The sequence below is a fragment of the Bufo bufo genome, chromosome 3 (genome assembly GCF_905171765.1).
Source record: "Bufo bufo chromosome 3, aBufBuf1.1, whole genome shotgun sequence".
Classification (NCBI taxonomy): Eukaryota; Metazoa; Chordata; class Amphibia; order Anura; family Bufonidae; genus Bufo; species Bufo bufo.
Window position 1 is genome coordinate 86,284,694 of NC_053391.1, and position 24,394 is coordinate 86,309,087.

General features: G+C 42.0%; 1 protein-coding gene across 3 annotated transcripts in view; it reads right to left on the bottom strand.

The window, feature by feature from the left end:
* Positions 1–24,394, bottom strand: part of COL8A1 (collagen type VIII alpha 1 chain) — a 114,418-nt gene that overhangs the window by 49,415 nt on the left and 40,609 nt on the right. Inside the window, exons 2-3 of one of the 3 annotated variants that reach the window (XM_040423286.1) lie at positions 12,990–13,139; positions 9,218–9,289 (exon numbers count right to left, since the gene is read on the bottom strand). The exons of 1 other annotated variant lie outside the window; for it this stretch is intronic. The gene's annotated coding sequence lies outside the window, so the exon portion shown is untranslated. The remainder of the gene's footprint in view (positions 1–9,217; positions 9,290–12,989; positions 13,140–24,394) is intronic. One more of the 3 variants, XM_040423287.1, reaches the window with a different exon arrangement.

Genomic DNA, 24,394 nt, shown 5'->3' on the forward strand with positions numbered 1-24,394 from the left:
ATTTATGGCCTCCTTTAAAGTAAAACTCTAGACACACGTTGCTAATATTTTAAGAATGTTATAGAAAATGTATGCGTAAAATGTGTTTATAGAACGCCCCGAGATATATAATTTGCAGAGCTTTATGGCAGACAGAATATATTCTGAGGATGTTAAATAAGAACAAATAATCCACATTTGATATTGTCTTACGTTTCAGGAATGCCGCCATAAAGTACTTTCTGTTTCTATATGGTAAATCTTAACAGAACCAGTTTATAGTTTTGCTCCTTAGAGATATAGCTGTGAATGTTATGACTGAACGTATTTAGGCAGATCAATAAAAGCAGATGAGATGGCTTTTCTCACATAAAGAAGGCTATGCTCGAAACGCAAGAACAATCAATTATCTACTGATCGTAGGAAGTTCAAAGAGGCTTTTCCATTAGACCAACTTCCAACACTTCAACTATATCAGAATGTTCAAGACAGTGTGGGTCTGACACCCGAAACACAAACAGGTCCAGGCCTTTCCATTAAAAACATTGTCTCACCAAGAAAATCTTCTGTAACCTCCAGGGTTCAGGTGTCTTTTACCATGCAGCATGACATGATGCTTAACCTTACAAAGTGGCTCTCAATTATGGTTACTAGAGAGGAGACCGTAGGGGAGGACCATCCTCTACGATGTTGCTATGTCCTATAAGGTCCCTATGTCTTTTTGAGACAACCATCTACAGGCATTTACATGTCACGATGGGGAGTGGGGGAAACCCCCACCATACAATGTCAGAGAAGAAAGGAATGCCACCAGGCCTGAAACCAAGGATAAGGGAGCGGGACACCTCCTAGCACATCCCTAATCCTCGCCCTGACTCCTAACTGAATGAGCAGACCTAGAAGGTAGGGCGGTTCATTCTCAGGAAACCTAGAGCCCTACTAACCCTAATGATCCCTGGTAGTAAGGTCAGGGCCAGAGATTACCTGTTCTTCTGCAGGAGTCTCTGCAGGCCTAACAGCAAGGAGAGAAGCAGACAGTAAAGAGAGGACAAACTCAACAGGTAAGTGTCCTGTGGCAGAATGACAACAGACCACAGGACCACAGCAACACTTACCTGCCCACAACAACTAAAAGGAACGAGTCGTCTGCACCACAACCACTGGATCCTGTGAAAAGCACTGAACCCAAACACACAAATTTGGACTCAGTACCAACACCAAATACAGGTGCAGTAGTAACTGCCTGGACCACCATGCGGCAGGATGCATGGCAGACCCAAAGAGCGCTGCTTAACTGAGTTGTAGTTCCCCCTCCGGGGAACCCCAGGGACCCCCTTCCGGAGGTACAGACAAACAGGGGAAATGTCAAACAACCATGCTGGACTACAAACACCAAATAGACCAGACATGGAACACCAAATCACATGCAACAAACACCCTGTACATCACACACCATACTCAAAACAACAAGTGAGGATAGGTAAAGGAATAGAAACAAAGGGAAAACAAGGGAATGAAATCGCAGATGACATCGATGTCAAACTAGGATGGCCCTCAGACAGCATCCAAGAAAGGAGCAAGCTCCTTCTCATACAAAGGCAGACATAACAATGATCTTAGTCTCACAGGAACAGTATATGAAGAGACCTGAGACCACACCCAGCTCCACCTTGCTCACATCTTAACCCTGTGCACACCAGAAAGGAAGGGCAACAGCCTTAAAGGGAAAGCACACACGCATGCAATACACAACACGTTGCCACCGGCAACCAGCATGCGCGGCAAAAGTGTCATGGCAAACTACCTCCAAGCCGTGACATTACAATTATGCTGACCTAAGATTAGTGGTGGAGGTCCAGGCTTCTAATAAGGTCCAGTTGGTAGAATCAATTATTAATTGTAACAAAAAAATATATAACTTTCTGAATAAATGCATTAGAAGTCAAGAACATGTACAATGCATTTGGAATCTATTTAGATTCTTACACATTTTGTTATGCTGCAGACTCGTGCTGAAATAAAAAAAATCTAGTTTTCCCTCATTAATCTGCACACAATACCCCATAATGAGAAAGTGAAAACAGAATTTTAGAAAATTTTGCAAACTAATTAAAAAGGAAAGACTAAAATTTCACATGGATATAAGTATTCAGACTCTTTGCTATGACACTTGAAATGGGGGCCTCCCATTTCTCTCGATCACCTTTGAGATGTTTCTACACCTTGATTGGAGTGCATCTGTGGTAAATGTAGTTGATTGGACATGATTTAGAAAGACATGCCCATGTCTATACCAGGTCTCCCAGCTGACAATTTATATCAAAGCAAACATCAAGCCATAAAAAGGAAAGAATTGTCTGTAGAGATCAGAGACAGGATTATGTGGAGGAAAAGATCTGGAGAATGGTACAAAACATTTCTGCTGCACTAAGAGTTCCCAGTGCAGCTGGTCTTACTATATGACCCCCATATTCTTTATGAAAGCCTTTGAGAAAGACAGTGACCCTAAGAAAACAGCTAAGACCACACTGGCGTGGCTTAGGGGCAACTCTGTGAATGTTCTTGAGTGGCATTCAATTATAGCTTTACATGTTTGTAAGTTTGTGATGATCAATTGAGTTGAGGTCAGTTGTTCTTCTCTTTTCCTGTCTATGCCACTTATAGTCTGCATATGTATGCTTTGCTGTACAATTTTGATCTGGTTGTCTTTTCACCAGATTTTTCATATGTATGCAGATTTCAGCTAATATTATATTGTTATTTTAGACAACTACAAGTTTGTTGTGGTTGTACAGGGTTAGGGCATTTACCTTCTCTTCTGGTTCTTGCCCATGTCCTCAAGCCATTACAACCTGTGCATCTTTGCCCTATTACATGATAATTTTTCATCATTTTTGTTACTTTTCCTATATTTTGGGGGGACATACTTGCATGGTTACAGTTATATGGTTACCGTGGTTTAGCTGTCCAACTACTCAGTGGTGTTTTCGTGCATGTAGCAGTAATATGGGGCTTTTTCCCATCTTGCCCAGTTGCTTTTTTCGCTGACATATACTTTTAATATGATATGTACTTCAATAACCATTTAATTTTTACGCCTTGGTGGCGTCTCTCTATTTGTGAGCTTTTGGCACACTTTAGTAGGTTTTCTAGTGCTCAGAGGGTAACTGCAGCATTGCACAGTTCACATTAAAATGCTGTGATTTTCCAAACAGGAAAGTGACTCTATATAGCTATTTTCCACTATGGCTGATTGATGAGAGTCATAAATAGAGGACACCCTTTATACTTTTAGGATTCCCTAGGAGATTCTGAAAACTTTTTCTGCCACATTGGGCAAATTGAAAATTACAGAAACATAAAAAATTATAATGATTTTTTCTTCAGCTATTAATATATCCTCTGGAGTTTCTTAGTAGGAACAAAGATATCTAATGACATAATTTTGGCTGCTTAATAGTGTTGATCGCGAATATTGTATTAGCAAATTTTTATCGCGAATATCGTCACTTTGAGAATTTGCGAAGATGTAGAATATAATGCTATATATTCGGAATCGCAAATATTCTATTTTTTTCATCAGTAACTTCCGTTCTTGCTTGTGGGCCAATGAGAAGGCTGCAATGTCTTTGTCTGATATTCGCAACATCCCTAGCAACCAATAGGAACATTGCCTACCCCTTTAATATATAAGAACCTCCCCAGCAGCCATTTTCTGCTGTTTTTTTGCAGTTCTGAGAGAGGAAGCAGTGTCATTGCTGTGCTCTTTACTTTCATCTGGATCCTATTCCTTATCCAATTACATTAGATAGTTAGCTTATATATATAATACAGATAGTTAGTGGGAGATAGTCCGTGTAGGTTAGATAGTGATATAGTGTAGCTGATAGGTTCCAGTGCAGGGTGTTAGGTAGTGTGATAGGAATTACTGTTTCTCTGCTGTCCATACATACATGCTACAGACACAGTGCTGTGATGTCACAACAATACTTAGTGCACCAATCAGTAATATCTACTCAGACCTGATAAAATGTGAAGTTGCATGTATTGCGCAAAAAATATGCGCATCATTAGTGCCGATTTGAGAAAATGCGAAAATAATGACTGGAGATCACGAATTCTAGAATTTGCGAATTTATTGCGAATACTGAGCGAAAAAATTCGCGAAAACGAATATTGCCTATGCCGCTCATCACTACTGCTTAACAAGCTGTGAGTCGCCCCTCTGATGATACATTGGCAGAAGCTCAACTTCAATTTCTCATGATCCCCCCACTGGAGAAAACAGAAGTATTGATGAGTACGTCTACACTTGTTCTTTACTTAGCATGCAAGCATACGATGAACTGTACTTGCCTGCTATTATCAGTAAATGGGAAGACATAACACACATGTCTATTCAAATAATTAAAGGGTAATGATGAGGAACATCAAGCTGGACAAACATCTCAGCAAATTGACCTGGTATCCAAGGTCCATTGTCCATTGTACATGAAGTACTTGTTATTGTCCAGGATGTTGACTTTGCAGCTGCAGATGCAGCTGTAAAGTTGACGCCAGATTGTTTTCTTATTAATCCACCAGCAATTTGAACGTTTAATGATGTCACATTTTGGATTTGTTGCACCTTTAAAGTGTGATCACAATACTTTGTTAAGTCCTCTCCAATTGACAAAGTGAAGGGGATGAAGCTCCTTCAGCCAACAAGCAGAGATACCACTTGGCTATCAAATATTTTGAAGTGCAGTTACACTTTAAGGACCCAAAGTTTATTCCTGATCATTGCTCAGTCTTTGATTGGTGATTATGGGGATGAATGATTACTATGATTGTTAGTTCCCATACCATTATCGTGTGTGTTGCACGGCATCCCTGTTTACACAAGAAAGGATTTTTGGTGTCGCATAAATAATGTGATAACCCAATAAATGAGTGTTTGCTCATTTGTTGGGTGATTGATGGCACTGTTGCAGTGACCGGGAAATGCAGAGGAAAACACGTGAGGCTCACGGTGGGCCGATGGGGGCAGTAGTTGTTTGTACTCACGGTTAGCAGATGCCTCCCTGGGCCGGCGTGCAGCGATGAGGAAGACAGCACGAAATCTTCCGGGGCACTCTCTGTTACAGGGAACACCAGCCAGATGTTGGTTGAGGTGCCCTTGATGGTAATTGGTGTTTAAGGTGCTTTGGTGGCTGGGCCCCTGGTTCGTGACGCCAGCACCGCAAGGTGCAAATGTTGAGAGTAGCAGTAGTAAGAATGAGGAGTCGTTTGTTATAAACCAGTTAAACATTTACGGAAGAATCAATAGTCTCTGGACAGGTGGTACAGTTCATCAATGGAAAGCTTTTTGTATAGCATAAGTAATAATACGTTCAATTGTAATTCTATTATCAGGTAGTGGCAGTTGTTAATGAAGGAGTTGTCCCTTTTAAAGTAGACACTTTACAGGCAAGGATCCTGGTGGTAATCCTAAGTTCACTCTAGAGCACTCTGGTACTAAGTATGCTGACATATATGGTTACTATGAGCTATCCTTTAAGGGCGATCTACCTTGTGGCAGGCAAACACATCTGCTTCATTATTTGCAGGATACTCTTCTAAATAGGTTTAGATTTTTCCACTATGACCCGGAATGCTTGTGTAGTGGATAAGGACAATTCTGCGCACTAATTGTCTATTTGTGTCCTGGCACTCGGAAAGTTGCTCTCAGGCCCTTGTGCTAATAAGGTCCATGAGCTAAGTTTAGCTGTTACCCTCGCTAGGCTCTCTGCATCTTTGTACATAGACTCCCTGTCTGATGCTTGGTTGCTGTGGTTCTCTTCTCCAGGCTTGATCAGGGCCCAGAGGAAAGGAAAACAGCTACATGTTGATTTAGGCCTGTTTTCTCCTCCATGAACTTGCTTCTCCTCTCTCACTCTGACTCTAACATAACATTCTCCTCTAAGCTAGATACACCCCACTATATATATTATGTGGTTCCAGCACCACCTAGGTGTGACAGATGTGGGCCAACTATTGGTTTCATAGTCTTATGACAAGACTAATATTCTTGTCATAAGACTATGAAACCAATAGCTGGCGTTGTTCATGAATAGTGTAGATAGCGAATTTTCCATTGATATATTATTGAATATTATGTTAGGACAATCAGAAAACTTTTTGTCACCCTAATGATATTGATCTAGGTGCGCAGGTCCAGCCAAGCCATCCAACAGATCTGAACTAACTTTGAGGCTTACTGGCTCTCAGTCAGATGAGAGCTGGTTTGGAATGTCTCATAGTGCACAAGGCTGCCATTGTAAGGTATGCTGACTCAGCCTGTCATCTGTCTCATGGATAGATGGATGGCTTGCATATACCTGGCTTTTGGCATATAGTCTTTGTGTGGTTGTCTATTGTATGTCTAGATAATAGGAGTCCAAGACGCATCCAGCCATCCTCTTAATGTTATTTCCAAACCATTTTGATGGGGTTTCCATCATTTTCTAACCTTTTTTGTAAACCAGAAACCCTCTCTTCTTCAGAGCAGGGGTGCCTGGTTTGATGCTCGGGTCTCCCATTGACTTTCATTGTATTAAATTGTACTTGAGCACCCGCAGTATTCGGCCGAGCACTCGGATCTGCCGAGCATAGCGATGCTTAAGCCGAACAGCAGTTCGGCCAAGCATGCTCGCTCAACACTACTACTTATTAAAGGGTTAAACAAAATCGGTCACAAAATACACATAGATTTACATTCACATATAGTGATCCTATGTGAAAAGAGTACCCTAATATAACGTACCCACTCAGTGTACATCAACATACACGAACCAAAGATAAACTGAGACTAAATGGGTTTTTGTAGCAAAATATAGATTTACTTTATTGAATAATTGTCATAAAATATTAGATGTGATACATTGGATAAAAAAGTGGACTACACCTGAGGGGACATAACACAATAGACCAGTAGGTGGAGGACAATAAAAAAACAACCACGATTGGCTGGAATACACACTAGGTACACTGATGTATACAAAAATCACACAAAAAAAAGTCGTATCAAAGTGGAAGTGCATATCTCTGTAAGCATGAAGGAAATAACCATCAATACCCTAGAATTGGGCCGTAAGCAGAGATGTATACATACATATAAGTTAGTCACTTAAATGGCCGTGTCCACTGTTAGTGAACACAAACTCTATAAAAAAAGGGATCGCAACAAGTAAATGCAACAAGTAATCCCTCTATCACATATAGCAAATGGCCATTCATGCTTACAGAGATATGCACTTGCACTTTGATACGACTTGGATATTTGTGTGATTTTTGTATACATCAGTGTACCTAGTGTGTATTCCAGTCAATTGTGGTTGATTTTTATTGTCCTCCACCTACTGGTCTATTGTGTTATGTCCCCTCAGGTGTAGTCCACTTTTTTATCCGATGTATCACATCTAATATTTTATGACAATTATTCAATAAAGTATATCTATATTTTGCTACAAAACTCTTTTATTCTCAGTTTATCTTTGGTTCGTACTTATTAAAGGGGTTGTCCCATGAAGGGAACCCTGCCTCTATAGACATCATAGAGAGGGATCCCTTGCTTTGGGAACCCCCTTCTATGAGCCAGAGCATGTCATTCAAACAGGTTGTCTTACTTCAGCAAGTGGCATTTATCATGTAGACAAAGTTAATACAAGGCACTTACTAATGTATTGTGATTGTCCATATTGCTTCCGTTGCAGGCTTGATTCATTTTTCCATTACATTATACACTGTTCGTTTCCATGGTTATGACCACCCTGCAATCCATCAGCAGTGGCCGTGCTTGCACATTATAGGGAAAAGCACCAGCCTATGTGTGTTCCCACGGTCCCAGCCACCAAATAGGCCGGCGCTTTTTCCTATAGTGTGCAAGCACGTCCACCACTGATGGATTGCTGGGTGGTCATAACCATGGAAACGAGCAATGGATAATGTGAAGGAAAAATCTATGGAGCTAGCAAAGGGGACAATATGGACAATCACAATACATTAGTAAGTGGTTCGTATTCACTTTCTCTACATGATAAATGCCATTTGCTGCAGTGAGACAACCCCTTTAAGACCACATTTTCCTTGCAGTAGAGCAGTAATGTCTGGCTGACTGTGGCCTGTCAAGGTTGTCGGGAGACAGAGGCTCCAATCTGAAAGAGATTGTCCCAAATTAGTCAAACAATGAAATTATAGTTATTGTGAACGCAGCTATCATGGCTTACTCCCAAGGGGTTAAAAATCTGTCCTGGTCATGTGAAAACTCAACAGGTTTAGTTTGGGTGCATCCCCATCGCGGACAGAATAACGCTGCAAGCAGCGTTTTTCTGTCCGCAATGTGGGGCGGAACAGGATGGATCTGTCCTGACACACAATGGGGACGGATCCGTTTTCTCGGACACAAAAGAAAACGGATTCGTCCCCCCATGACTTTCAATGGTTTCATGACGGATCTGTCATGGGTATTTTAAAGATAATACAACCGGATCCGTTCATAACGGATGCAGACGGTTGTATTATCATGACGGAAAGTGTTTTTGCCGATCCATGTCAGATCCAGCAAAAACGCTAGTGTGAAAGTAGCCTTACTTGTCACATACAGTATAAAACATATACAGCATATTGCAAAAAGGACATCCCCACACTTGTTTTAAGGACCTGTCCCATTAAAACAATTTAGGTCTTGGTCTTGAACTATGCATAGTGGGAAAACTGCGGTCTCTTCAAATCTTATATTTTTTTTTTATTAGTCTTTTTCGTGAAGTAGTTTGTAATTAGATGCATATAGGCGCAAGCCGAAGGTTTAACCATGGTCCTCACAGTCCCCCGATCTGAAAATCTGTAGATAGACCTCAAAAGACATACTGATAGGGACGGTGCCCAAGGTTTTGCTTCAAGCCCTTTTCCTTTTTTGTTATTTTGAAAATGTAAAATATGAAAATAAAAACAATGTTTTTGTTTAATACGTTCCTTGTGACTTTCTGCCGTTTGTAGATCATTTCATCTTCAACATGCTTAACTGTTAACAGTAACAGTAATTTTGACCAGGGGTGTCCAAATTTTTGCATGCTACTGTAGGTACTTTTTTAGACATTTGTGCTAGGCAGGTATGTTTCAAAACCATATTCTTCTACCTGCTGATAGTTTCTAAACATTCTCACAATGCAGATTGTACATGTATTAGGTATTGCTATCTACAGTCACTTTCATGGCTTACATTTAAGCTTCAAGGTGCTGAAGAAGATCTTTCATATAAATGTAGATAGAGATGTCTGTTGGCAGTAAGCACCTGCAACACAAGAGGTTACAGACATTCATTGATGATACTTCCATATGGTTACTACAAATGTTGTGAAATGTTGATTCTTAAAGGGGTTATTCCACTAAATTTTAGATGTTTCTATTCAAATATCTGGAGCACTTGCTTACCTTTCTGTGGGTGGACAGGAGTTCATCATGCACCTGTATGTCCCAGGATGCATTGCAATCAGCTCTTGTTAACCCCTTCCTCCCCTGCATAGAAAATTGTCCCTCATATATATGTATGGCAGGCATGGCCAACCTGTGGCTCTCCAGCTGTTGTAAAACTAAAACTCCCACCATGCCCTGCTGTAGGCTGATAGCTGTAGGTAGCCTGGGCATGCTGGGAGTTGTAGTTTTGCAACAGCTGGAGAGCCTCAGGTTGGCCATCGCTGATGTATGGCATCTAATGTCCCCACAATTTCCATCTCCACTGTCTAGACAAAGATATAGCTACAGTATAGACTTTTATAAATATAGACGTAGTGATGATTGAATGAAAGGTGTCTGGACCGCTGTACCTGCTTCTCTATGAGATTGCTACGCCAGCACTGAGGGGTGGGGAAGGAAGCAAGGAAATTACTGAGCATGTCTGTCCACCTCTGAATACAGTAGAAGGTGGACAAGAAGCATTAACAGCAGGGGGCGAAAAAATGTAATGTAAATAAAAACCCAAAAATATTTTCATTGCATGTAGTTTTCTATAATACTTCATTTTCAATGTTCTATTCATTGCACAGTAATACTTTAAAGGGGTATTCCCATCACAGACTATGAGGGCATATGCCGAGAACGGAGCAGCCCAATAGAAATGAATGGAGGGCGGCTGCATATGCAGAGTGCGCCCTCCACCACCTTTCCCCGCTCCGTTCTCCGTACCTCTGGGACCTGCACCTATCAGACAATGGGGGCATATACTAGCGATATGCCTCCATTGTCTGTGATGGGAATACCCCTTTAAGTGGGATAGCCCCTTTAATGTTTACAGCTCTGTTCACATTTGCATTTGGGGTTTCTGTCGAGCTTTCTGGCATATTTAACTGCAAAAATAATGTGGCCTGTTGAGGTTTTTGTCAGGAAAAAAAAATGCCGGGACCCTGATGGCCCCTTATCAATTCAAATCAAATCAATAGGGGTTCATCAGTGTCCCGTTATACCCTAAAGCAGGGATGCTCAATCTGCGGCCCTCCAGCTGTTGTAAAACTACAACTCCCATCATGCCCTGCTGTAGGCTGATAGCTGTAGACTGTCCAGGCATGCTGGGAGTTGTAGTTTTGCAACAGCTGGAGGGCCGCAGGTTGAGCATCCCTGCTCTAAAGCTAAGACACTAGTGTGAACAGAGTCTAAAGTGTGAGATAATGTAACTTAAATACATTTAAACAATATAGGGCGCCTCTCTGCCTGGAAGCATTGCACTTTTGTCTTCATGATACTGATGTATCCAAGAGAAGATACAAGCGGCACTTCTGCTTTCAGCGGTGCGGTGCGCGCGTCCCGGGAGGAAGATCCACAGATAATGGTATAGTAAGGACCAGCACTCGCTTCAGTAATAATTTCAAATAGATTTAATGGTCACATACAAATGATAAGTGACGCGTGCGTTTCGGCTACTGTGAGCCTTTGTCAAAAACAAGTGTCAAAAGCGAGTGCTGGTCCTTACTATACCATGATACTGATGTGTGAGGTCTGGATGGTATTACTATGGAGACACAAGGGCAGGGGTGCACTTACAACCAATAACAGTTTTTGCTAGTAGGAGACATTGAATGAGGGAGTTAGTCCACTGTAATAACCAATACTGGGTATCATCATAGTGAACAGGCATATACATGACCCTGAGAAACTGCTTGGCAGTATGTGGGCACTTTTTGGTTTTGATATCTATCAGTATGAAACAAACACAAGCAAATGCACATTCTCATCCTGCTGGAAGATATCCTTGTATGGACTCCTGGAGTGGGAACCTCGAAGTGAAGAAAAAATATCCAGCAATAGAAATCTTCTAAAACTTAAATTTATTAGCATCCATTAAAATTTACATGTCAATGAATGACACTGGTAAATAGTCAATGTGTTTCGAACTGACGGCTTCATGACATTTTTTCATCAATTAGCAGTATGGCCCTCAGTATGGACAGAGGGGGTCATTTATCATCAGAAATATGCCTATATTAGGCATATTTCTGGCGCAGATTGCAGCGCAAAGGTTATTTGCGCCACAATCTGTAAACTCCCCCCCCCCCCTCATGCTAGGTCTAAAAAAGTACTTGTGGCTTGGGCAGGGAAGGGGTCAGGGAGGCCCATCTCATTCATCATTTTTTATGCCCGTTTTAGGCATAGAAAATTATCTAAATGTAAGCCAACAAGGAAGCTGGTTTACATTTAGACTGGTGCTGGTTGCGCCGAAGTTATGCAGAGGCTGGCGCCAACTCATAATTTCAGTGGATCCACCACCAGTGCAGGGCTTATTTAGTCCAGCATCTTAAACGCTAGTCTTAATAAATGACCCCCATAGTGTATATTTTATGTATGGTGCGGGTATAAAGTAAAAATTTACATTAAACTGCAATCTTTTTATACAGTCGAAATATGTTTATTTCAATTCTTGATTTAGGTAAAGCGTTTCTTCCCATAAGTTTTAAACTTGGTTGACATTTGATTTTACCGCTTTTGTCAAGTTCCCATTGCTTTTTCAAAATCAGAGGAGCATGCAGTACTTTTGTATCCAGTAAAAACAGGGGCGTGTAACGATCGCGGCCGCAGAGGTTGCGACTGCGTCCGGGCCCAGCGGGAGGGGGGGCCTGCTGCCCCGCAAATGTTTTTTATGGCCAGTCGCCATCGGGGCCTACTTTGCTGGCTGCGCTACTGCGCACATCCCCAACAAAACCCATACCGTCCCCAACCCACCCATACCCTCTCCGCCCGGCGCCACTAGACTCACACACACTGTTAATTAATTCTGTGACAGCGCGAGACCTGGTACTGAGGTCACGAGTCTCGCGGGATCACAGGATGATGGAATGACGCGGCGCCGCAGAGAGTGTATGTACAGACCCACTGACAGAGCGGAACAGAGTAGGTAAGTATTTTTTTTAATGTACTGTATGTCCACACCAGCTTCATACTGGGTGGAGAGGGGGCACCTGGCAGTGGCGGCATATAATTAACTACCTAACCCTGGATTCAGAAAGGGGGGTCATATGAGGGCAGGGCGGGGCACTGGAACTCTGGCAGCAAATAATTTATTACTCAGGGGGCAAAATGAAATATATAGGGGGCAAAAAAATGAAATATATAAATTGAGAGAGGGGGCAAAAAAATGAAATATATAAATTGAGAGAGGGGGCAAAAAAAAGAAATATATACATTGAGAGAGGGGGCAAAAAAATGAAATATATACAGTGAGATAGGGGGGCAAAAAATGAAATATATAAATTAAGAGAAGGGGCAAAAAATTAATTATATACATTGAGAGAAGGGGCAAAAAGGTAAAAGGGGGTGGGTTAATGGGGGTGGGGGGCCCCGATCCAAAGTTAGACCTGGGGCCCATTGAACTCTAGTTACTCCACTAAGTTAAAGTAAAGATACCTGATGGAAATCAATACATAAACGATCATGATGGATCACAATAGATCCTGTGAAAGTGGAAAACATCATGCTAGTGTGCACAGAGCCTGTAAATATGTTACCTTTTCAAGGGATGATCAGAGTCAAATACAAACATATCATTATTCACCGACTGCAGTGAGATTCACAATTTTCTTGGTTGAAAGATCATATATCTTGACGGGCTTGTGATGCAAACCTGCAATGTGTATAAGTGATGGCTCAGGTCTAGGCTGTAAAAAAAAAAAAAAAAAAGTGGACTCATCTCACATTTTTTCATCTTATATCCATAGTACTCAGATTTTTCTTGACTGGTTCATACAATACAATACAGTACCGTCACCCACCACCAAAGGTGTCATATGCAGAACTTTAAGTTGTCCAGCCGAGAAGCCAACAACCCTAGTGGTGTGCCCTTTAAAAAATAAATAAAAATTCACTGTTCCATGGTCCCACTGTTCAAGCACTGCTGTCCCTTTCAGGATGGTCATGGCCGAATAAAAAGTTGCTTGGTCCCATGACTGGCCTCAGCGGTCACATGTTTGAGTGGCAGATCACTAGCACATTACTAGAAGTGACGTGCCATTCAAGCACATGTGACCGCTGAAGTCAGTGATCAGCTACGGGACCAAGCCACTTCTGTTGCACTAAATGGTGGGACTGTCAACAGGTGAATTTTCTTTTTATGGGCTATACATTCTGACCACTTGGGTTGTCTTCTAGCCTGGATAACCCCTTCATTTGTGAAAAGATCCAGCATTTGGTTGACAAAGATGCAAGTTCAAAATGTTGTTCCCTTTAGTTTGAGTACAAGGTTAAAAGCTTAGTCATGGATAATATATTCATCTATTATTTTATGTGCAGGAGTATTAAACATGACAATCTATTGGAGGATAGGCGGAAGTAATTTTACCATGCAGCTACATTAATTCCCGACCTTTTGTATAAATACAACAGATAGTATTAAAGGGGTTCCTGTCATCTGGGACCTTCATGGCCTATCACTAGGATATGCCAACAAAGTCAGATGGGTGCAGGTCCCACCCTCTGAGACCCACGACTCCTTCACAGGCCCCCCAAAGTGAAGGAGAGCGCACTACGCATGTGTGGCATACTCTTTATCAATTTCTATAGGAGTTCTGAAAAAAAAACAATTGATCTTGCTCAGCTATTTTCAGAAGCCGCATAGAAATGAATAGAGAGTGCACTGCGCAAGCGCAGCCACCACTCTGTTCACTTCTATGGGACGGACGGAAATAGCAGTCAGTTCTTGAAACAATAGAGTCAATTCTTGAAACAATAGAGCAAAGCGAGTGTAGGTAGCACTGCAAAAAATGTGAAAGACGGGTGCCAGCGGCTGTAGAAACAGTCCAAATTCATAAAAATATAGTACAAAAATTCCATGGCACTCCAACAAGTAAAAGAAATTCTGTATTTATTCACCAAACAGCAACGTTTTGGTCCTCTTTCTGGAACCTTTCTCAAGCAGTGATACCTTGGCTATTATTGTAATTCCTATAGAAATTTATGGAGGACAACTGCGCATGGGGGGCTGCTCTCTACTCGCTTCTGGGGCGGGACACCCTATCTGACATTGGCAGCATATCTTGGCGATATGCCAGCGATGTCTGAGATGAGACAACCCCTTTAAGCAACCTTCAGTATAAAAAGGAAAAAAGCCCAAAAATATTTGATAGCTATGTTTGCTTGATATGCCAGTGATATGGTTTTGACTCTTGAATCAAGATCTAGTCATGATAGTAATATAGAGTATGTGCCACTACCAACATTAGATGAGCCATATGCAGGGAGCCAGAGACTTACGTGTGGCTCCTGAGCCTCTGGCTGGACAACATTGATCTACACTTTTCGCAAAATATTACTGTTTTACACAATTTATTTTATTACCATTAGCTGGTAGCAGTGGCATACACAGAGAAGTAAGGGCCCCATAGCAAGGATCAAACCAGGCCCCCCAAACAGGACAGAAGGGTTTCTGCCTAAACCCCTTTTAGTGACCCTCGGGCCATTTTTTCCACTGCCTCATTTGCTAAAAGTTGTTTCTTTAGAAGGTAGAGTTCACCTCCCGTAGAAGAGCAGTTGCAGCTGCCCATTTGCTGAAGTAAGACACTCTTGCAGAAGTGATCACACGTAGCCAACTATAGGCTTCCGTAAAGTTCTGCCAGATAACAAGCTTCAGGATTCCTGCAACCACGTCATGTCAGATAGCTGATTACTGAAATGACGCCTGTTTGCTTCTACTAGAATTGCACATTTTCTTATAAGCATTACATTTACAAGTATTACATTTACGGGCCTGTGCTAGGTAATCCTTTTTGTAATATAATTTCCTTTTAAAGCCTGTATTGAATTATTGTCTCTACCCCCTTTCTTTCTTGAAATCTACATCAACTAATGCTCTTAAAATGTCTGCAAATCTACCACAGTAGCTGCTTATGAAACAATAACACCTTTTATTTAGCTGGGAATTAGGTAACCATTTACTTCAGCAGTCTGGCAGCGCGCTTACATCTGACACTTACAGCAAAATCCACTGTAAACGCTTGGAACTTCTGGAATTATGAAGCTTGATTTCTGGCTGAAATGTGATGTTTTCAGAAGATTCTCATACTTTAATTTTTGATTTCATGGAAAGTGTTCTGTAGCTGGTATAGCACACCTCCATTGCAACATGGACACACAGCTTAAAGGGGTATTCAAGTTGGTTAAAGGTATCCCCTATCCACAATGTTGCAAACTCACTCCATTAGGGAGTGGATGTAGAAAAACTGGAGTATCATTTCTTGACAAAAGTGTTAGATTCAAACATGCACCGAATTTAACAAACTATGGCAGAGATTTACTAAAACTGGTATAAAGAAAAACTGTCTTAGTTGCCCATAGCAACCAATCTGATTCTTTCACTTTTCAGAGCTTCTTTGGAAAAGGAAAGGTGGGATCTGAATGTTTGCTATGGGCAACTAAGCCAGTTTTTCTTTATACCAGTAATAGTAAGTCTCTGCCATAATTTGCTTTGATCCGTCATAATAGAAGTCTATGGGCAAGCATGACGCAGCCACCTGGTTTCCGTTATGTAGGACGGAAAAGAAGGTCTTGTCAACAGGACTTTCTTCTTCTTTCTGAACAAAGCTCCACAAAAATTTCTGTTTCAACAAATAAAGGTAATTCCTTGCATAATGAAAATCCTCTGCATCATTTTGCATAGTTTCAGGATCTCCGCTTGCTGTCTTTCCATGGGAATTTTTTATATTTGATCGCACTCAGCGAATAAAACTCAGTTCTGATCATGTGGTGGATACACGGGTGGTTCGCTAAAGTTACAGCACCGTTATCAGAGCTCTCTCTTGTCACAAGCTATTCACCTAACCAGAAAAGAGTTTAATTCTCTTGGAGAAAACAAAGAAGTTTCCTGTTATCAGATATCTTGAGATCAAGGAAGAATTGATACGGAAAGTAGATTAAAAAGTAGTATGGCTTTTCATTATGCAGTGAATTACATGTAATGTGCTGAAACACCCCTTTAATAATTTCAATCTAAAAATATTTGCAGTTATTATTGGGGCCCATTCACATGGCAGAATTTGGCAAAATTTTTGCGGCACCTGAATGGTGTTTGCCTCCCACTGTTTTCAGTGGGGGGGCCACTCTGCAGTTTGTGCAGTTGGTGATTTAAAGTAGTGACCGGCCAAGAAGGGACGTGTCCCTTCTTGGTGCAGTGTCTGGACAGAAGCCGCTTGAAGCCGTGGTGGGGGTCCGCTTGTGGTTTAGTTACATTTAATGGAGCTAAGCTAGGAGTGGGTCCATGGCATTCAAAGTGAACAACCATGGCAGAAACCGCAGTAGTACATGGTGGATTTCCACAGCGGAGTACATGGTGGATTTCCACAGCGGCCATACCCTTTTACTTTGTTCATCATTTTAAATAGAAATCTGACAATTTTGTAAAAAAAAGTAATAAAAGGGGTAGATTGGCTAGAATATGCCATCAATGACAGATAGAAGAGGGTCCCAGATGTGGGACCTGCACCTATCTCTAGGATGCAGCCCCTGAAATGAAAAGAGAGCAGCTTTGCACGCGATGAATGGAGAGCATGCCACGTGCATACAGTGTGCCTTCCTTCACTTCGGGACCCCTTTCTGGAGATAGGAGTGGGTCCTAGACCTACCTATCTAACATTTATGGTATATCCTAGCAATATACCATTAATGTCTGAAATGGGTCTTATCTGAGATGTCTGAGATGGTCGATATGGCATCAATGTCTGAGATTGGCCAACTCCTTTAAATCTTCATTTATCCCAGTTCCGACCAGGTCTGACCCTTTGAATCTTTAGTCAACCTTAGCCAATATTTGCTTCTAATGGCCTTTCGAACAGATCCGGAAGCACTGTTATACATGTACTGTTATTATGTTATACAAAAGGACTAGTAGCTATCCCAAGCTTAAATTTATAGAATTTGCAGGATATATTCAGCTCTCTGAACACACCGGCCTTTTTAAAATATGTTGTACAATTGTACATTACATAAAAATAAGTCATGTAGATCAATCAGATCAGATCTAAAGTAAAATCTGACCTTAATTTTTTCTGGCAGAGACAGAGACCAGACTGGCTGGTCGTCAGCTTGGAGCAGAGCCTTGACATCAGGTTTACAGATGTTCATAAAGATCACCAAATGTTTGAAAACCGCAGGAGAATAAAATGCTGGAAATCAATGACAATAATCCGAGACAAGCTAATTCTGTCTTTAATTACGTGGCTGGATTTTTCTTTGGCTGTTTGGACCATTAATCCAAATCTGAGCTGTTTTGATTGTGTCGATTTTACATGTTAATAAACATGATTTGAAGTCGATGTAAGAAAACAGATTAAAGTGTTGGGAAGAGAGAATAGCAATTTTCAGCTTTGAAAAATAAACATAGATTTTAGCAGTAATGATGTAGACTATTTGGCCATGGGCTAAGCTTGCTGAAGATGGGAAAACAGGACCTTACTTTGTTCCAAGAAATGTTTTCATAATTGGATTCATAGGCCTTAAAGGAATGTTCAACATACGACGCTGGGCAACAGAAGACAATGACACCCTCGTCTAGTTTACTTCTGTTTCTTCAGGCTCTGTGCCAGTAGAATTTAAAAGCAAAGCCCTTGTTAGAATTCAAAAGTTTTGTGGGTGATTACAATTCAAAGAAATGACCTAGCCCTACCGGCAGGATGACATTTAAAGGAGACATGCCTGGAGAAAGTTAAAGAATAAAAACACTACAATTCTGTATTGTCTACTGGTTTGCGCAGTACAAATTGGCAATCCCTAAATTAACTTCAGATAGTCACAGTATTGGTGTTATATGGTGGATGAGAGAGTGGCTAGACAGCTTAAAGAGGTTCTGTCACGGGGCGCCAAAGGCGCACTCGGTCTCCCATCAGCCGCAGACCTGCGGCTTAGCTTCGGGAGCGAGGATCTGTGTTTGGCCTCGTTCCCAGGGCGGCTTTGCTAGCTGGGAGGCTCCCTGCTCCTAGGTCTGCCTTGAGCGCCGAGCTGATCACTCGGTGCTCGACTTGTCTGTCTGTCGGTCATGTGACGCTGGCCACATCACATGACCCTCAGACCCCACTATAAATACAGGCAGACTGCTGGCCACAGGTTGCCTGTTAATTCTAGGTTCCTGGCTATTTGTTGGACTACTGAATACTCACCTGATCCTGTTCCCTGACGATCCTTTGCCTGCTCCTCCTGTACTGCGCATCCCTCCTGGTATTGTGACCTCGGCTCCCACCTGACTACTCTTTGCGGACTCCTCTGGTACTTCTCTACTCTCCTGGTATTTGACCCCAGCTTCTCCTGATCATTATTTGCTTAACCCTTTGTACTGCATAGCTCTCTTGGTTCTGACCCGGTCTGTTCACGTTCCGTATTTTGTCTTGTCTGTCTTCCCTGCACATATCCTAAGTAAGGGACTGTCGTCCAGTTATCCCCTGTCATCAGGACTCGTGAGGCAAGTAGGCAGGGCCAGGGGTAAGGGTGGAGCGCAGTGGTCACTATCCTTCCCCCTGTGTGTGTGTGGACATGACCGTTACAGATTAACAGGCCCAATAACCACTGTATCATGAATCCTTTTTGTGACCCTGACTGACCATGTCTCTAACCTGACACAGATGGTGCAGGAACTAGGAGAGAAACTCCGTTCTTTTGAGTTAGGGCAAGGTTCTTCCACTCCTCAGCCCTCCAGTCCACATTTTGAGCCCCAGAATCAAGCTCCCAGAACCCTTTTCTGGAGACCGGAAGAGGTTTCTCTCCTTTAAGGAGAGTTGCAAACTCTACTTCCGTTTGTGCCCCGTGTCCTCCGGTCCCGAGAACCAACGTGTGGGTATTATCATTTCTCTACTACAGGGTGATCCCCAGGACTAGTTGTCCGACTTGACCGACGAGTTAGAGAGAGACGACAAGAACGACAGTTCTGTTCTCAGATGGTGGTCCAGCCAGAGGCCTTTTCCAGGGACAACACTGAGGTCTCTACCGAGGAACCCATGCAGGTTGGCATGACCCGGGGTAATCTTCGACGCGGAGAGTGCTTCTACTGTGGAGATCCTGGCATTGGATCAACAAGTTTCCTAAGAGGGTCCTCTCTGACAAGTCTCCTAAGGCAAGACAACCTAAAGACCAAGTACACCCTGACTTTTCAAAATGTAAGCTTTTGGTACACATAACAATTTCTCTGGGGGTTAATAAGTGGCCGGGTAAGGCCTTTATTGATTTCGGTTCAGCGGCCAATCAATAAATGCTTGTAAATATGCTAGTAAATTGGGTATTCCAATGTTTGATTTACCTACACCTATCCATGTCATGGCAATTGATGCTACTCCCCTGATTGGTGGTACAGTGAGGTCATGTACCTCTGAAATTTCTCTAACCGTAGGTGTGTGCCACTCTGAGAGATGTTCTCTTTTAGTCCTGGAGAACCTACCAGTTGAGGTGGTACTAGGGTTGCCTTGGCTCCGTTTACATAACCCCACAATAGATTGGTCCAAAGGAGAGTTGGTGAAATGGGGACCTAAGTGTGACTCATGCTTATCCGTGGTCCAGGCTGGGGTTTCAGTAAGGTCTAATACTTTACCCTCAGTTATTAAGGAATATTCTGATGTATTCTCAACCCCTACTCCAGAGGTTCTACCCCCCCATAGACCTTATGATTGCACCATAGAGCTAATAGAGGGTGCCAAATTTCCTAAAGGGCGAATTTATAATCTTTCTAAGCCCGAACGCAAGGCTATGGAAGATTATATTAAGGAGAGCCTTGCTAAAGGGCATATTAGACCTTCAGTCTCTCCTATGGGAGCAGGGTTTTTCTTTGTTAAGAAGAAGGATGGTGGTCTTAGACCTTGTATTGATTACTGGAGATTAAATAAAATCACTGTCCAAAATAGATACTCTCTCCCATTGATTCCGGATTCATTTAACCAGGTTCTGGGGGCAACCTGGTTTTCCAAGATTGACCTGAAAGGGGCATACAATCTAATTCGAATCAAGGAGGGAGACGAATGGAAGACAGCGTTCAATACTCCGAGAGGACACTTTGAATATCAGGTGATGCCTTTTGGACTCAGCAATGCCCCAGCTGTGTTCCAAAACTTAATGAACGATATTCTTAGGGAGTTCTTAAGTATATTTATAATTGTCTATCTTGACGACATTTTGATATTATCTCCTGACTTCGAATCTCATGTGTCTCATGTCAACAAGTATTAGAGGTGCTATCCGCTAAGCAAGAGAAATGTGTCTTTGGTGTACAGGAGGACTGTTTCTAGGGCATGTTCTGACTCCTCACGCCTTTAAGATGGATCCTGGTAAGGTTTTGGCAATTAAGGAATGGGTGACCTTACAACGGTTTTTGGGTTTCGCTAATTACTATCGTAAATTTATCATGAATTTTTCTGGTATTGCTAAACCATTGACCGACCTTACTAAGAAAGGGGCGGATTTGGAGAATTGGTCTACCAAGGCAATTTCTTCATTTGAAACATTAAAAAAGGCATTTAGTAGCGCTCCCATTCTGATCCAGCCTCATCAGGAGAGACCCTTTATTGTGGAGGTGGATGCGTCCGAGGACAGCGCAGGAGCAGTCCTTTCACAAGGTCCTGCTAGCCTAACTAACCTGAGACCGTGTGCCTTCTTCTCCAGGAAATTCTCTCCCACGGAGAGAAACTACGACATAGGGAATAGGGAGCTGCTGGCTATTAAATGGGCATTTAAGGAGTGGAGGCATTTTTTGGAGGGGGCAAGGCATCGGGTAACTGTTGTCACTGACCATAAAAACCTAATGCCCGATGGGCTTTGTTTTTTACCTGTTTTGATTTCTCCATTACTTTCCTGATTCCTGATTAACTGGAAGGGGTATGGACCCGAAGAGAGATCTTGGGTACCAGCCAGGGAGGTTCATGCTCCTAGACTTGTTTGAAAATTTCATTTAGAACACCCTGAAAGGCTATCGCCTGAAGTCTTGGGTCCAGTGGCCCCTCGTAAAAGGGGGGGTACTGTCACGGGGTTCCAAAGGTGCACTCGGTCTCCCATTAGCCGCAGACCTGCTGCTTAGCTTCGGGAGCGAGGATCTGTGTTAGGCCTCATTCCCAGGGCGGCTTTGCTAGCTGGGAGCCTCCCTGCTCCTAGGTCTGCCTTGAGCGCCGAGCTGATCACTCGGTGCTCGACTTGTCTGTCTGTCGGTCATGTGACGCTGGCCACATCACATGACCCTCAGACCCCACTATAAATACAGGCAGCCTGCAGGCCACAGGTTGGCTGTTAATTCTAGGTTCCTGGCTATTTGTTGGACTACTGAATACTCACCTGATCCTGTTCCCTGACGATCCTTTGCCTGCTTCTCCTGTACTGCGCATCACTCCTGGTATTATGACCTCGGCTCCCACCTGACTACTCTTTGCGGACTCCTTTGGTACTTCTCTACTCTGCTGGTATTTTACCCCGGCTTCTCCTGACCATTCTTTGCTTAACCCTTTGTACTGCGTAGCTCTCTTGGTTCTGACCCGGTCCGTTCACGTTCCGTATTTTGTCTTGTCTGTCTTCCCTGCACATATCCTAAGTAAGGGACTTTCGCTCAGTTGTCCCCTGTCATCAGATCTTGTGAGGCAAGTAGGCAGGGCCAGGGGTGAGGGTGGAGTGCAGTGGTCACTATCCTTCCCCCTGTGTGTGTGTGGACATGACCGTTACAGGTTCTCTGGGAATTAAGAAAATGAAAATATTTTATAATATTACTTTATTATAAATATGTTCCCTAATACCTTTCATTAGTTATAATGGTTTGTTTGTCTAGGGAGCAATCATCTCGGGAAATAAAATGGTCGCCATCCTATTAGCACACACAAAACCTGTTCTAATCACACAGGAGGACAAGTTACTTCAAGACACTAAGCTAAAGAGCTGCCTCATTCTCCTCTATGATAAGGTCCTCAGATGAATCTCCGTGGAAATGGAGTTCATGAGAAGACATGAAATACAGAGAGGAGGGTACATGTGACTGATGAGTAGCAGTACTTGAATGCAGTCTCCATTACCACAGCCCCACATTACCACATTCTGTCCTGTCCGTCCTCTCTGTATTTCATGTCTCTTCATGAACTCCATTCCTACAGAGATTAAGCTGAAGATCTGATCATCAGGATGATAATACCTGTCAAGTAGGGGATTAGGACAGGTTTTGTGTATACAAATAGGATGGCGGCCATTTTATTTCTCCTAATAATTGCTCCCTAGACAAAATGAGCCATTATAACTAATGAAAGGTATTTAGGACTATATTTATAATAAAGTAATATTCAAGTATTTTCATTTTCTAAATTCTCGGAGGACCCCTTTAAAATCTTTGAAGTATTCTAGACCTGTTCTATTGAGAATGTGAGGCAGGTCTCACCGGTGACCACAACTGGGTAGCAGTTCTTCTTTGGCTGCAGCAACCTCTGATTTACTAACATCATTGATTCAAAGTTATACTAGATTCAGGAGATGAGTTCAATTGAGATACATATTTTTGATTTTGGCATGGACTCTGACCATTTTTAATGTCTAGGAATCACTAAGAAGCTCTGGTCCAGAACCTAATACGTCTTTGAAGAAAAAATAGTATTCAGGTATGTTTAGTTCAGTCTGTTCCAGATGTTCTTAATTTTCTAAATTGTAAAAATTGCATTCAGTTATCATTATATGCCATTTGCTTTTCATCACTGGCTTGCAAACCCTGTGCCAGGGTGTATCAAACCTCAAATTAAACTTTTCAGTCCAACTTCCATTCAAGAATAGAAACGTACAAAATCTAACCAGGCAATTAAAGGAGATTAAGGACCGATGAATCAAACAATTGGGATTACTGAAATATGAAAGAAGTAAAAAAAAAAGTGGACATGATCCAATCATGAAGCACATTGCCATTAATACGGTCATAATTTTTTATGTTTAGTAATGAATCTGAGATGAATTAAGAAAGACATTGTCCTAGTTGGCCAACTTGTGCACCTGCAAGAACAAAACCCCACAAGACAGCATCTCACCAGTGTAAATACAATTTTATTATGGCAACTCTGCTTAATGGAGAACAGTGCTAGAAATTGGAAGAATGACTTGGTGAGTATCCATATTCCGGACTTTAAGCTGAATGTTTGCTCATGACACACATCCACAACCCGAATAACTATTGTCTGCTTTGTATAATTCTAGATAACAGAACACACTATCTCATGACAACTGCAAGAAATTAAAAATATAACCTTGCCCTATAGCATATCTATATCCACACAAATGAGGGGCAGCTAGTTTGTCACGTGAAATACAATTTAGGCATTTTCAACCTATCACATCCTCTAAGCTGGTGGCTATGGACTGAATAACTGCATTATTTATTATGCATATGAACTACCTTTCTAGTGTTTTTGATGAGAAGTATAGTCCGTAGGGCAATTCTTGGGGGCAAAACAAATTTAGAAACTACTAAGCCAATGGTATCCATCAGGATTTGCAAACACATATGTCACAGATGTTATGGTTCCATTAAAAGCCATGATGGAAGTGTGAACAGAGCCTTACATAACTGTGTTATTACCAAACGTGTTCATCCCTGCCACAAAAGAGCTTGTGATGCCCTATTCAGAAACTGGCGCTTTCTTGTGTAATTTTAAATTAATTAAGAAGGTCAAAACCACTATAGACCAAAAATCTTACACGTATTTTTTCTTGTGACTATTCAGAAACAGACACCCTGTATGTGACATAACATTGGTGATTCGACTGCATACAATTAAACAACTGTACCTATAACCACCCATTCCCCCAAAGTCACAGGAAATTAAATGTTCTCTTGTTCAAATTTTTTTTTTAAATACACCACTCTTGCCAAGTATTAATGATAACATTTTCTGATATTTGGTTGGAAATGTAGGCCTAGATTGTCATTTAAAGGACGAGT